Here is a 14732-nt window from a genome sequence, read left to right as displayed (position 1 = left end):
CAAGCGCGAATGAGCAGAACAAACAACTAAACACAAACTTGCTTGAGTCAGTCCTCTTTGGTAAGGATGTCTTTTAGAAGCCATTTTCATGGTTATGAGTGTCAAAATCGAACAACTTTAAGGAGCAACAGGGTGGGGATAGCTTCTTTTACAACAGATCGTTAAAATGTTAATAATAGTAAAGAAAATCAGCAAAAATAGGAAAAAAGACCAAACTTGCATAGTAAAAGGTAAAAAGATGTTCTTGCTGACATGCATGCTGTTTTTTCTTTAAATATAAATATTTTTTTTAGCATATTGAATTGGATTGAAGGGCTTCACGGTGGCAGAGGGGTTAGTGCATCTGCCTCACAATACGAAGGTCCTGAGTAGTCTTGGGTTCAATCCCGGGCTCCGGATCTTTCTGTGTGGAGTTTGCATGTTCTCCCCGTGACTGCGTGGGTTCCCTCCGGGTACTCCGGCTTCCTCCCACCTCCAAAGACATGCACCTGGGGATAAGTTGATTGGCAACACTAAATTGGCCCTAGTGTGTGAATGTGAGTGTGAATGTTGTCTATCTGTGTTGGCCCTGCGATGAGGTGGCGACTTGTCCAGGGTGTACCCCGCCTTCCGCCCGATTGTAGCTGAGATAGGCTCCAGCGCCCCCCGCGACCCCAATGAGAATAAAAATGGATGGATGGATGGAATTGGATTGAGCCTTTTTTTTTATGGCGTACAGTGTGTAAAAAAAAAAGTCACTTTTCTAGCAGATATATTTCTCACATTTAGCTAACTTTTCTCACATTTGACTAATTTTTCTTGAGTTTAGTTTATTTTCATCACATTTAAGTTTAGAATAAATGTTGATCCTAAATGTAGATCTAAATGTTAAATCCATTTCTAAATGTTAAATCTAAATGTAAATATTAAATCCAAACCTACATTTTTAAATCTAAACCTTATATCTAAATCTAAATAAAATTGTGACCGTTATATCTAAACCTAAATGTGAAATGTAAATGTTAAATCTACACCTAAATGTTAAATCTAAATCTTAGATATAAATCCTCTTGATTTTTAGGTTTGGATGTTTTCCGCCAATCACTGGTTAATTTTGTCAGAACCATCACAATGAAGTCACATGAAGTTACATGGGTGTGTTTCATGGAGAAAGAAAACTAGCTAGGTAAATTTTAGTGGACAAAATGGACAAAAGTAAGGAAAACATATCGGTAATTGCTATTTTACAAATCAGCCTAATTTATAAAAATGTCATCTCTGTTGTAGGCACATACATGGATGTCCAAGCCTGATTGTGTTGGTGGAGATTGTGGTACAGGTAAGACTTCACTCCTTGTTCCTCAACCCAATCCAATATTTTTCATGGTAATCCCTCTTCCTCTACTCTGCAGTGCTGCTCTTTCAGACTTAAATCCACATAAGCTCCAACTTGAGCGCCGTAGGCAGAGCAGCAACAAGGATGATGAGGTTGCCTAGCGACGTCTCAGTCACTGCACCTGAGGGTGCTGGGTAAACACCCAGAGCTTGCCAGAGGGAAGTAACATCACTCTGTCCTTACTTGCGAACATTAAAGGACGCTCTTTTGAAATATCTTTTTTTTTTTTGGTTCCTCAGGGTGGGATTATACATTTATCGGCTTACTTGATTAGTGAACAGTCTGGTGGGACGTGTAAAGTGAAAGGCTCTCCTTTTCAAGTTAGTTCGATGCTAATTTACATTGGATATGCCATATACATGCTACTGATATTAGCATTGGCCATTTTACATGGCGAATTCAACACCTCTAAATTTGCTAATAAAAACTACAACTAAGATTCGTGGTGTGTAATAAGTACAATAGTTACAGTTTAAACACTTTTTAGGAGGAGGTGTTTAGTAACTAGGGGCGGGTGTATCGACATTGACGGTATCGATACCAAGGTGAGTATTGGTATCTGATAAATACTCGCATGATGGACAAAACTATTTTTGCTGATGGCCTTCATTAAATTACTTGAGTTTTACTCGAGTTTTCTGTGACTACACTTTGCCCCACCCCTTATCTGCTCTATTGGTTTTATTTTTTTACAAATATATGCATGTAATCAAAATAGTAAAAATTTTAGATTTACACTTTTGTTACATTGTTGCATGTTGGTTATTTTACACTAGTGACTTAAACAACTGTAGAACATAACAAGGGAATTATTTCAATTATTTACAAAATTGTTTTATACTGTTCTATTTGTTTATAAATGTGCTTTTATTTGGATGAAATTGTTTTTCCTGTCTTTTCATTGTCCTAATCAACTAACTACTGGCACACTCACAAAGTTATTCAATAACCATGACCTTTCAAGTCAAAAGTATCTGTATTGATAACTGCAAACTTAGCCTTTCTCAAAGTTCCAGGTCCGCATGGAGCTGGAGGGGGCGTGGCCTCCAGATCCGCCTGAATTTCGGGAGATTTTCGGGAGAAAATTTGTCCCGGGAGGTTTTCGGGAGAGGCGCTGAATTTCGGGAGTCTTCCGGAAAATCCGGGAGAGTTGGCAAGTATGGGATAGTTTGGCTTATATATAATATATTTATATATATATATTATGGCAAGTCGTTAAGGAAATTAAATATATATGGAAGTCTGAATAGAAATGAGAAACGTTTATATATACTGTAAATAAGAAAGATTTAGAGTCTGTCTGCTGATCTGAAAAAGAGCCAAAGCTGTCAAAGAGCTGAGGGACCATCTTCAAATTTCAATGCTGAAACAATAAAATGTAACTTCCAGGGTTTGAGATTAACGTCGTCCCGTCGTCCCGGGGATGGTAAAAAAAATGCACAGGACGAAATGAAATGCTCTCCGGGACGATGGCTTTTAACCATTTTTTTCTTTTTATGTACTTATTCATTTTACATTTTATATTAAATGTCTTGGTTTTTCCTCCCTCTGAAAATCCTATGAAATGTTTAACAAGCCATCCTATAACAATACAACAGCTATTAATACACAAAACTTAAAAACTAAATTATTTACAATTGCAGACACAAGGTTTCGTGCAGCTTCACTCATTGTAAAGGAAGACGGAAGTCCACGCAGGAGAAAAATGACTACAAAGATGGTGCCTGGGTTTTTCTTTTATATATATATATATATATATATATATATATATATATATATTAAGTCTTTCATACATATATATATATATATATATATATATATATATATATGAAAGTCTTAAAGGTATACGAGATAGGCTCCAGCTCCCCCCGCGACCCCAAAGGGAATAAGCGGTAGAAAATTGATGGATGGATAGAGGATGTTGTGGATCATGTTGACTATTGGTCCTCCTAATTGTCAATCATTCTGGTGATGTTACGTAATATATATATATATATATATATATATATATATATATGTATATATGTATGTATGTATGTATATATAAAATAAAACAAAAGGCTTTTCGATAAGCCATTTTTTATTTATTTATTTATTACAACGCCAAAATAGGCCTAACAACGCCAATGGTTGTAATTCTGTAGCACTTTGAGATTTGGAATCAAATGTAGAGTAGATTACAAATACAATCTATTATATAAATGATATATATATATATATATATATATATATATATATATATATATATATATATACATACATACATGTCCTTACGTAACATCACCAGAATGATTGACAATTAGGAGGACCAATAGTCAACATGATCCACCCAGAAATAAATAAAACAAATGGCTTATCGATAAGCCATTTAAAAAAAAAAAAGGTTTTAATATTTATATGTATCATTATTCTCCTACTCACCTTTCCAGTAGAGGCCTCTCCCCTCTCACTTTATGTGCTCCTCTGCCCTGCCTCCTACAGGTCAATAGGGGTTGTGGAGTGATTATTATTATTATCTACTGATGATAGCTCAGCTCCTGTTCTCCTCCATGTGTAAAGTGAGAAACAGCTGATGCTCCAGAAGGAAGTAACCCCAAAGATAGCAAATGGTAAAAAAAGAGTGCACATTTAACTTTATAAATAACCAGGACCTTCATGATGCATTTCAGGCTAACTAAGTAGCAGCATTGTTTTAGAGTGGGAATGTAGCTTTTTGTCAAACACAGACCTGGTGTAAAGTGGAGCTAATACATTTAAATACAAGCAGTGATGAATACTTACTTTCTTGAAAAAGTTTATGTCCATTTTGCATCCGTTCACGTTCTTGTTCTGCAGTGCTGTGTGCTAATGTGCTTCGTACACCTGCAGGACCGCAAGCAAGGTCGCAGAGAAAATGCGGACTGGATTTTGAGTGATGTCGGCATTTTCTATATGAACAAGTGGAATGGATTGGATACTGACGCATGAAAGGGGCTCTACCTTACGCTATGAAGTGAGGGGAAACTGAGTGAATAATGACAGGTTATATGATTATTTATTTTAACTCATATTCGGGCATTTTAATTACAGCAAGGTGGTCTTGCAGCTGGGCCTTAGGCCTGTCGCACCTCCACCGGTGCCTGTGGTGGACTGTGCATGGCAGGGACATCCTCTTCCCTGAGGCAGGCCTAAACCTGACCGCATACCAGAAAAGGTTTTGCTGCAGGGTCTTCAGCTGGGGACCACCTCTCATTGATGTTTTGCCCCTTAGCCCAGAACATCTCCCGGTGGCGGGGCAGTGAACAGGGACGTCTCCCTGACACCCCCTGCAGCAAAACCTACTTGGATGTTGCTCCCCAAGCCTTGTTGCGTCGTTTGAGCCAGAGCCAGTGGCTAGCTTTCTCTGCTACTTCTGAGAGCTCCTTGGTGGATCTGCTCAGGGTGGCGCCATTTAGTCCCAGGTCCTTGAGCAGGCGTGGTGTTGATCTGCCCACAAAGCCTCTGGCTCCCACCTCCACTGGATACAGTCTCACCCTCCATCCACTTTCTCTGCAATCCGCGACCAGGTCTGCATACTTCGCCTTCTTTCTCTCGTAGGCAGCTTCCAATCCCTCCTCCCATGGCACTGTCAGCTCAATCAGTACCACTGACTTCAGAGCTGCAGACCACAGCACCACATCTGGTCTTAAGGTGGTGCTGCATATCTCCTGTGGGAACTGGAGCTGCCTACCCAGGTCCACTTCCATCTTCCACGCCGCCTCTGGTGTTAATAGCTTGGCGGGTGTTCTCTTGCTGGAATGTGTCGCAGGTTCCCCCTGCCTTAGGAAGTGGATCGTGCATTGGCTTTCTGCTGGACTCTGGTTATTTGCCTCCTGCCGACTTTATAATGAATATGTCAGCATGTATTTGTAAAAAAAAAAAAAAAAATTTTTTTTTATTTTTTAACCAAATTATTTAGGGGGGCTTAAGAATATTTTAGGGGGGCTTGAGCCCCCCTAAAATAGACCTAGAAACGCCAATGGTGTCAGACAAGGAAGCACCCGTCTTTGATAAATGTTTGCTTAAAAAAAATACAGAATAAAACAGTCATCTGTATCAGTAGAGATGTTCACTCTAATTCCACTTCCAACTTGAGACAACATATGGTGGTAAGTTGTAGATGTTTTTATATTTTAGCTGTGCATATGCTAACTTTGGCCCTTTTTATAACACCTTATTGTAACTCTAAAATGTGCATCTTTTGTAGTACAAACTGTAGTAATGTCTCACACACAAACACACAAAATATGGCTGTACAGGTAGATTGCAATCACATGACCTAGAGGCACATCCGGGCACTTATGAGTTTCAGGTGATGGTCTAGGGCAGTGGTCCCCAACCACTGGGCCGCGGCCCGGTACCGGTCCGTGGATAGATAAATAAAATAAAAATAATTTAATTTTTTAAATTTTTTAATTAAATCAACATAAAAAACACAAGATACACTTACAATTAGTGCACCAACCCAAAAAACCTCCCTACCCCATTTACACTCATTCATACTCATTCGCACAAAAGGGATGTTTCTTTCTGTTATTAATATTTCTGGTTCCTACATTATATATCAATATAGATCAATACAGTCTGCAGGGATACAGTCCGTAAGCACACATGATTGTATTTTTTTATGACAAAAATAAAATACCATACCCCCGGTCCGTGGGACAAATTTTCAAGCATTGACCGGTCCACAGTTACGAAAAGGTTGGGAACCACTGGTGTAGGGCAGTGTTTTTCAACCACTGTGCCGCGGCACACTAGTGTGCTGTGAGATACAGTCTGGCGTGCCGTGGGAGATTATGTAATTTCACCTAACTGTGTTAAAAAAATTTTTTTGCAAACCAGTAATTATATTCTGCAAATGTGCCGTTGTTAAGTGTCGGTGCTGTCTAGAGCACGGCAGAGTAACCATGTAATACTCTTCCATATCATTAGGTGTAGCAGCTTTGTAGATGTCGGGAACATGGTTTGTCGTGATCACAATATGCGGGAGGCAGTGTGTAGGTAAAAAGGTCGACAACACTTGAACCAAAAATAAATAAAAGGCGAGTGCCGCCAAGAAAAGCCAATGAAGCTTAGGGATGGCGATGCAAAACAAAACTAAAACTGAACTGGCTGCAAAGTAAACAAAAACAGAATGCTGGACAACAGCAAAGACTTACACCGTACATGACATGACGATCAACAATGTCCCCACAAAGAAGGATAGCGTCCGCACAACTTAAATAACCTTGATTGCGAAAACAAAGCAGGTGCGGGGAATAGCGTTCAAAGAAGACATGAAACTGCTACAGGAAAATACCAACAAAAGAGGAAAAGCCACCAAAAAAACTCTAAATAAGTCACGGCGTGATGTGACAGGTCGTGACAGTACACCTACTTTGAGACAAGAGCCATAGTGATGCATGGTTGGTTATGATTTAAATTCATATTCCAACAATTGCGACAACAACTTTTTATTGTCAATATCGGCTACTGATTTTCATTTTTCAATGATTGCCTCGGGATTTTTTCAATGAAAAAAATGTGCCTTGGCTCAGAAAAGGTTGAAAAACACTGGTCTAGGGTCTCATTAAGCTACTGTTTATTTACCTGCATCAGTGCAGATTTGGGCGTATTTGGAAAGGTTTCGGGACAAATATAAAAGCGATCAAGAAAGAAATACTTAAAATGGGATGGAGTGAATTTATACACACTTAAGAATACATATTTTTTCAAATGATTCAAACCATTTATTATCACCAAGACGTTACTGCTCGCCACAACTTCACTTCATTTGACACTTACTGTATTTAGAGAAGAAAAGATTGGAGGCACATCACATGTTTACATCTGGAGGGTCCACAAGATAAGCATTAATTAGTGAAAGTCAAAGTTGGACTTATTCGTGCATGGGTAAGTGATGTATTTGATTTACATAACGAGTGCCGTGTTACTGTGATCGTGACGCTAATGAGAACAAGGATAAGTTTGTTTGCATATGAATTCCTGCTATAAATATTAGTCTCATCTACAATTCATATCTGCAGTTGTTTTTATGATGTGAAACTCATATTTCGTCTCATTATTTAGCTGTATGTCCCTGTTGTTCAGCATGAATGTTTGCTAGCAATATCAAGATTCAGTATAGGCTGTTGAGCCTACGAGATAATTATTCATCTAGTTTATTAATACTACTAAAGATATTTAACAAATATCACCAAATACACAATATTGTGATCATCCGTGTCAAATAAAGCAATAGGCTTACCTGCACAATAACTAAGCTTTTAGTTTGTTACGAAAATTGACATATACGGTGGATTGGACCAACAATCACAATATGTATTACTATGACGTTAGTTTATTTGCACAAGCAGGTCTTCGTAGTTATATTTTATATACACAAACTAATGCAATCTCTTGTCCTTTTCTTACGTTTATTTCTGCTATCAAACTCTGCTAATATAGTAGAGAATAAACTCGATTGCATCGCAAACAAATCAAATGTTCAAACAAACATTTTACAAAGTGATCGCTACAGACACACGCATGGTCCGATTGTATTCCACAAAATGATGAAAGTGATATTTTTAAGAGAATTTATTTCTACGCACTTTAGTTTTTTCCTCACTTTATTACCTTTATGAACCACTTATTTCCGGACTGTATGAAAGCTATTTCCTATCTCAACTGGAACAACCAAGAACAGAACAGCAATACGACATTTTCTACTCAAACTCAACACTCATTCTCACTTGTTTTAATGCTACGTTCAAGCTGCTTGACCCATCCATCCATCCATCCATCTTTTTCCGCTTATCCGAGGTCGGGTCGCGGGGGCAGCAGCCTAAGCAGGGAAGCCCAGACTTCCCTCTCCCCAGCCACTTCGTCCAGCTCCTCCCGGGGGATCCCGAGGCGTTCCCAGGCCAGCCGGGAGACATAGTCTTCCCAACGTGTCCTGGGTCTTCCCCGCGGCCTCCTACCGGTCGGACGTGCCCGAAACACCTCCCGAGGGAGGCGTTCGGATGGCATCCTGACCAGATGCCCGAACCACCTCATCTGGCTCCTCTCGATGTGGAGGAGTAGCGGCTTTACTTTGAGCTCCCCCCGGATGACAGAGCTTCTCACTCTATCTCTAAGGGAGAGCCCCACCACCCGGCGGAGGAAACTCATTTCGGTCGCTTGTACCCTTGATCTTGTCCTTTCGGTCATGACCCAAAGCCCATGACCATAGGTGAGGATGGGAACGTAGATCGACCGGTAAATCGAGAGCTTTGCCTTCTGGCTCAGCTCCTTCTTCACCACAACGGATCGATACAGCGTCCGCATTACTGAAGACGCCGCACCGATCCGCCTGTCGATCTCACGATCTACTCTTCCCCCACTCGTGAACAAGACTACGAGGTACTTGAACTCCTCCACTTGGGGCAAGATCTCCTCCCCAACCCGGAGATGGCACTCCACCCTTTTCCGGGCGAGAACCATGGACTCGGATTTGGAGGTGCTGATTCCCATCCCAGTCGCTTCACACTCAGCTGCAAACCGACTGCTGCTTGACCATCATGTTCATTAAGCCGCAAAGAAGAAAAACGGATGTGACGTCATATGCAACCCTCCTATTGCAAGTACCATTAAAAAAAAATAGCTAATAGCTTAATAAATAGTAGTTTTTTCATTGAATACTTACGCATGCCTATATTTGGAGGACTACCTTTTAATTTTACTTGAGTCATATTACTTAAAGCACTGGTTCTCTTACTTGATTAATTGAGATAATTTTTTTGGCTTCCTCTTACACCTCTTGATTCATCAATGACCGTAAGGCCGCAACAACACCACTTCAGCGGACACGGTTTGGGGTGATCCTCTTCATCTCGGCCCATGTCACCCCAGCTGTCTTTGCCGCCACGTTAATACTTGCACGCCAAGTCTGTCTTGGACGACCCACTCTCCGTTTCCCATGTGGATTCCAGCCGAGGGTCTGGTTAGTTATGTTCGAAGCAGGCTTGCGGAGTGTGTGGCCAATTTGTCCCCATTTCCTTTTCTTGATGTCATGATTGGCGCTTGTCTGGTGCTGTCCCACAGTTTGTCATTGGAGACAACTTCCTGCCACCTAATACTGAGCATATTTCGGAGACATCTGTTGGTGAATGGCTCGAGTTTGTGATTGTTGGTCTTGGCTGTCCGCCAGGTTTCTGAGCTGTAGAGCAGGAATTACGTGACATTGGTGTTAAATATTTATGGATCTTGTTGTGTAGTAAAAAGCCGGCAGATCTCCAAACTGTCTGCAGAGTGTTGAAGGTGCGTTGTGCTTTGTTGATTAGGCACGTGATGTCTTCATCTGTCCCCCCGTCCTACTGGTGTTCCTTCCAAGGTATACATACTTGCCGACTTCCTTGATGTCTTCCAGGTGCAGTCGTATTTGACCTTGCTGTTTGTTGTTTATTCTCAAGACCTCTGTCTTACCAATGTTGATTTTTAAGCGGGTTTTTACTGCTTCACCTGCAACACGGCTCAATTTTCCCTGTGAATTTTGTAGCTTGTGGGAGAGAAGGCTGATGTTGCCTGCAAAGTCTAAGTCTTCGAGATGCTTCAACCACTGTAGACCAGTTCTTCTGCCCACTGTTACCTGCAGCATTATCTAGCCCAGTGTTTTTCAATCTTTTTTGAGCCAAGGCGCATTTTTTTTCATTGAAAAAATCAAAGGCACACCATCAGCAGCAATCATAAAATAATGAATTCAGTGGACAATAAAAAGTCTTCGTAGCAATTGTTGGATATTAATTTAAACCATAACCAACCATGCAACACTTTAGCTCTTGTCTCAAAGTAGATGTACTGTCACGACCTGTCACATCACGCTGTGACTTATTTTGAGTTTTTTGGTGTTTTCCCATGCGCATTGTCATGTCTGTGTAATCATGTTTTGTTTTAGTCACGTTTTGTTTAGTTATTGGACTCTTTAGTTTCTGGCTTTTCACTCCCTTGTCTTGTTTCCATGATTACCCATTAGTTTCACCTGTTCCACGTTTGGACTCATTGTGCACTCTTGTTTGTCACCATAGCAACCCATTAGTTTTCACCTGTCACGTTTCGCACCTGTTTCACGTTTTGAGTCACGCACCTGTTTTCGTTAATCATGTCTGTAGTATTTAAGTTCATTGTTTTCAGTTTGTCTTTCTGGTGACATCCCACATTTATGCTCTTCATACCCCTGTCACACTCTGTTAACCTCTGTGCACTTCATGACATGTCCAAGTAAGTTTTCTTTATTCATGCCATAGATTGCAAGTTTTGTTTAATTGTTCACAGTTTCTGCCCTTGTGCAAGTTTTGTGTTTATTGTCAAGTTTTGTACTTCCTTGTGTGCGCCTTTAGTTTGTTCCTTTTGATATATAGTGTTAAAATAAAAAATGTACTTACATTCCCGTCTCGCCCGAGCCAACTTTCCGTTGCATCCCGGAAAAGCAAACACCCAGGACCAAGTCATGACACGCATACATTTAGTTCTTGTCTTGCGCCCCTATTTTGGTGGATTTTCCTGATCTGTTGGTATTTTCCTGTTGCAGTTTCATGTCTTCCTTTGAGCGCTATTCCCCACACCTGCTTTGTTTGAGCAATCAAGAATATTTAAGTTGTTGCTATCTTTTTTTGTGTGGACATTGTTGATTGTCATGTCATGTACGGATGTACTTTGTGGACGCCGTCTCTGCTCCACGCACTGTAAGTCTTTGCTGTCGTCCAGCATTCTGTTTTTGTTTACTTTGTACTTTACAGCACCGACACTCAACAACGGCACACTATTTGCAGATTATAATTACTGGTTTGCAAAAATATTTTTAACCCAAATAGGTGAACTGCATAATCTCCCACGGCACACCAGACTGTATCTCACGGCACAGTGGTTGAAAAACACTGATCTAGCCAACTACTTGCAAGAAGATCGCAGCACTCCGCCCATCTTGCTCTTTTGTCTTCTTCTCCTCGGATGGCATTTTAATTTTTGTCTTTGACGAGAGGCTTGGATTGCTGTTTTTACTCAGAAAGGGTCCTTGTGATCTCATAGAGCCTTTTCATATTTCGTTGGTCCTCTTCAGTCTCTTTTTCCTGGGTCAGGTCCTCAATGAAACTGCTTTTATCTTTTCTTGCACTTCTCTTCATCTCCAGGTTCTTGTCCCAGTAACATGCCTGTAGTTCCTGCTTCTCTTCTTGGTCTCGCGCTTGGTTTATCTTGTCTTTCCACCAAAAGTTCAGGAACTTTTGGTGGAAAAGGGCCTATTGGCCAAGTCATTTAGATGCAGAATTTGGTGAAGAGTTTGCCATTCTAATTGTGTTGTCCAGTGCCATCACTGCCCTTGAACAGCTCTCTGTTCGTGTTGTCCGTACCAACCTTCGCATTTAGGTCTCCCATGAGGATTTTTAGATCTGTTTATGGTGCTTTATTCATGACGGCTTGGTATTGCTCATAAAAGTTCTTCTTATCTTTAATTGCTGCGGCATTTGTTGAAGCGTAACACTAGATGATGGTTACCCTCCTGCCCTTTGAGTGGAATCTTACTGTAAGGATCCTTGGCAATATTGGTTTCCAGGACAGCAGTGCTATGTTGCCTCAAGTGTCATCAGCAGTGCAACTCTGTGAGTGTGGAGCTGTCAAGAGTAGATTATGGTATATTTATTGCCAGCCTGGTCCTTCCAGATTGTAAATGCATCTCTTTACAGACCTGTAGTTTTCTTCCTATTTTTTAGAGGGTTCTGATATTCCAGATCCTCTATCCTGGTTGTCAGAAGAGTTATCGGCATACTAACTTCCTGGAGGCTTTCACCAGCTCGCATCATAGGCTATACTGGAGAGGACCCTTCCTCGACTGTGTCACTGATTTAGGTTATCGTTGCAGTTTCTGTAACAATTTAGTTTTTTTAAGTGAGGGTTGTCAGCCCTGCTGCAAAACCAGGGAACCCGTTTGCCGTTGTGCTGCGCAGCATTTGCAACACCTTTCCTATCATGCTACTGAAGTTTCAAAAGTTTGAATGCACATATTTTGTTATTTTTGGAACAATTTTTTACGGCTCAAGTATTTGGACAGGGAAACTCATTTTCCCAAAATGGAGGATTTAAAATTATTTGCGTGAAATGCAAGCTTATTTACTTACTGCATTGTAAACGATGAAAAAAGCGGTATCATATTTAAATAATGAACAATGTGGAAGAATTAAAAAAAATCTTAATATTGAATGTGTGGTTCTCAGTTAGTTGAGATGATCAGTTGATATGTTTGCAAATCGTTTAAAAAAAAAAAAAAATGTTCCAACACCTTTATGTAATTTAAAACTGCTACCAAATATATAACTTTTAGTAACGAATTGTTTTGACATTAAACTTGTTGACAATAGACTTATTCCTGACTGGCAACGTAACTTAGACAAACTGAAATAAACACATACTTGCACATTAGACGCAGAAGTGTAAAAAAACAAGATGTAACAACCAGACAGCAAAATTATCAGCTTGTTAAAGGGGAACATTATCACCAGACCTATGTAAGCGTCAATATATACCTTGATGTTGCAGAAAAAAGACAATATATTGTTTTAACCGATTTCCGAACTCTAAATGGGTGAATTTTGGCGAATTAAACGCCTTTCTAATATTCGCTCTCGGAGCGATGACGTCACAACGTGGCGTCACATCGGGAAGCAATCCGCCATTTTCTCAAACACCGAGTCAAATCAGCTCTGTTATTTTCCGTTTTTTTCGACTGTTTTCCGTACTTTGGAGACATCATGCCTCGTCGGTGTGTTGTCGGAGGGTGTAACAACACGAACAGGGACGGATTCAAGTTGCACCAGTGGCCCAAAGATGCAAAAGTGGCAAGAAATTGGACGTTTGTTCCGCACACTTTACCGACGAAAGCTATGCTACGACAGAGATGGCAAGAATGTGTGGATATCCTGCGACACTCAAAGCAGATGCATTTCCAACGATAAAGTCAAAGAAATCTGCCGCCAGACCCCCATTGAATCTGCCGGAGTGTGTGAGCAATTCAGGGACAAAGGACCTCGGTAGCATGGCAAGCAATGGCGGCAGTTTGTTCTCGCAGACGAGCGAGCTAAACCCCCTATCGACCCTAGCTTCCCTGGCCTGCTGACATCAACTCCAAAACTGGACAGATCAGCTTTCAGGAAAAGAGCGCGGATGAGGGTATGTCTACAGAATATATTAATTGATGAAAATTGGGCTGTCTGCACTCTCAAAGTGCATGTTGTTGCCAAATGTATTTCATATGCTGTAAACCTAGTTCATAGTTGTTAGTTTCCCTTAATGCCAAACAAACACATACCAATTGTTGGTTAGAAGGCGATCGCCGAATTCGTCCTCGCTTTCTCCCGCGTCGCTGGCTGTCGTGTCGTTTTCGTCGGTTTCGCTTGCATACGGTTCAAACTGTTATGGCTCAATATATTCAGTTTCTTCTTCAATTTCGTTTTCGCTACCTGCCTCCACACTACAACCATCCGTTTCAATACATTCGTAATCTGTTGAATCGCTTAAGCCGCTGAAATCCGAGTCTGAATCCGAGCTAATGTCGCTATAGCTTGCTGTTCTTTCCGCCATGTTTGTTTGTGTTGGCTTCACTATGTGACGTCACAGGAAAATGGACGTGTGTTTATAACGATGGTTAAAATCAGGCACTTTGAAGCTTTTTTTAGGGATATTGCGTGATGGGTAAAATTTTGAAAAAATCTTCGAAAAATATAATAAGCCACTGGGAACTGATTTTTAATGGTTTTAACCATTCTGAAATTGTGATAATATTCCCCTTTAAATAGAAAAATTATTTTTAAAAAAAGAAAAAGATATGAACATTCCATACGAAGACACAAAAAACCACTGAAAAATGGTACCGTTGAATATTCATATTGATTTCTACGTCCCCAAAATTGGTACCGTTTCTAACCTATCCTGTTCAAATATTGCTTGCATTTGATGAAAGCAATCACTGCACCACGTTTGCTTTGCTGGTGCTAGATTTTCTTTGACCTATAACTTAAAAAATAAATTGCACCGCTCAGGTTTAGTTAAAATAAGTCATTTCATCGCTTTTAGTTCTTTTGCGATACGGGTTATTCTGATCTAAAGATGGACATGAGAATTAGACGAATGACACACTGGGTTTTATTTACCATATTTTATCATTCATAGATAACTTTTTTAGCTGCATGCATCAGCAGATTCAGTGGGTTTGCGCCGTTTAACAGCTCCATCTCCCGTGTGTCCATGACCTCATGGCGTTAGGGTTAACGCTGACTTAAGTACTGTTTTGTCAGGAGGTCGACCAGAGCAGTTTGCTTTGGCCCACAGA

General features: G+C 40.4%; 1 long non-coding RNA gene across 1 annotated transcript; it reads left to right on the top strand.

Annotated features, from left to right (window-relative positions):
- The first annotated feature begins 449 nt into the window (after positions 1–449).
- Positions 450–2099, top strand: LOC133570961 (uncharacterized). Its single transcript, XR_009810258.2, has 2 exons — positions 450–1318; positions 1392–2099. It is a non-coding gene; the product is annotated as an uncharacterized lncRNA (long non-coding RNA).
- The last annotated feature ends 12633 nt before the right edge of the window (positions 2100–14732 follow it).

This window comes from Nerophis lumbriciformis, linkage group LG28, assembly GCF_033978685.3.
Source record: "Nerophis lumbriciformis linkage group LG28, RoL_Nlum_v2.1, whole genome shotgun sequence".
NCBI lineage: Eukaryota > Metazoa > Chordata > Actinopteri > Syngnathiformes > Syngnathidae > Nerophis > Nerophis lumbriciformis.
Note: the sequence above shows the minus strand (reverse complement) of the source record. Positions and strands in the feature narration are given on the sequence as shown.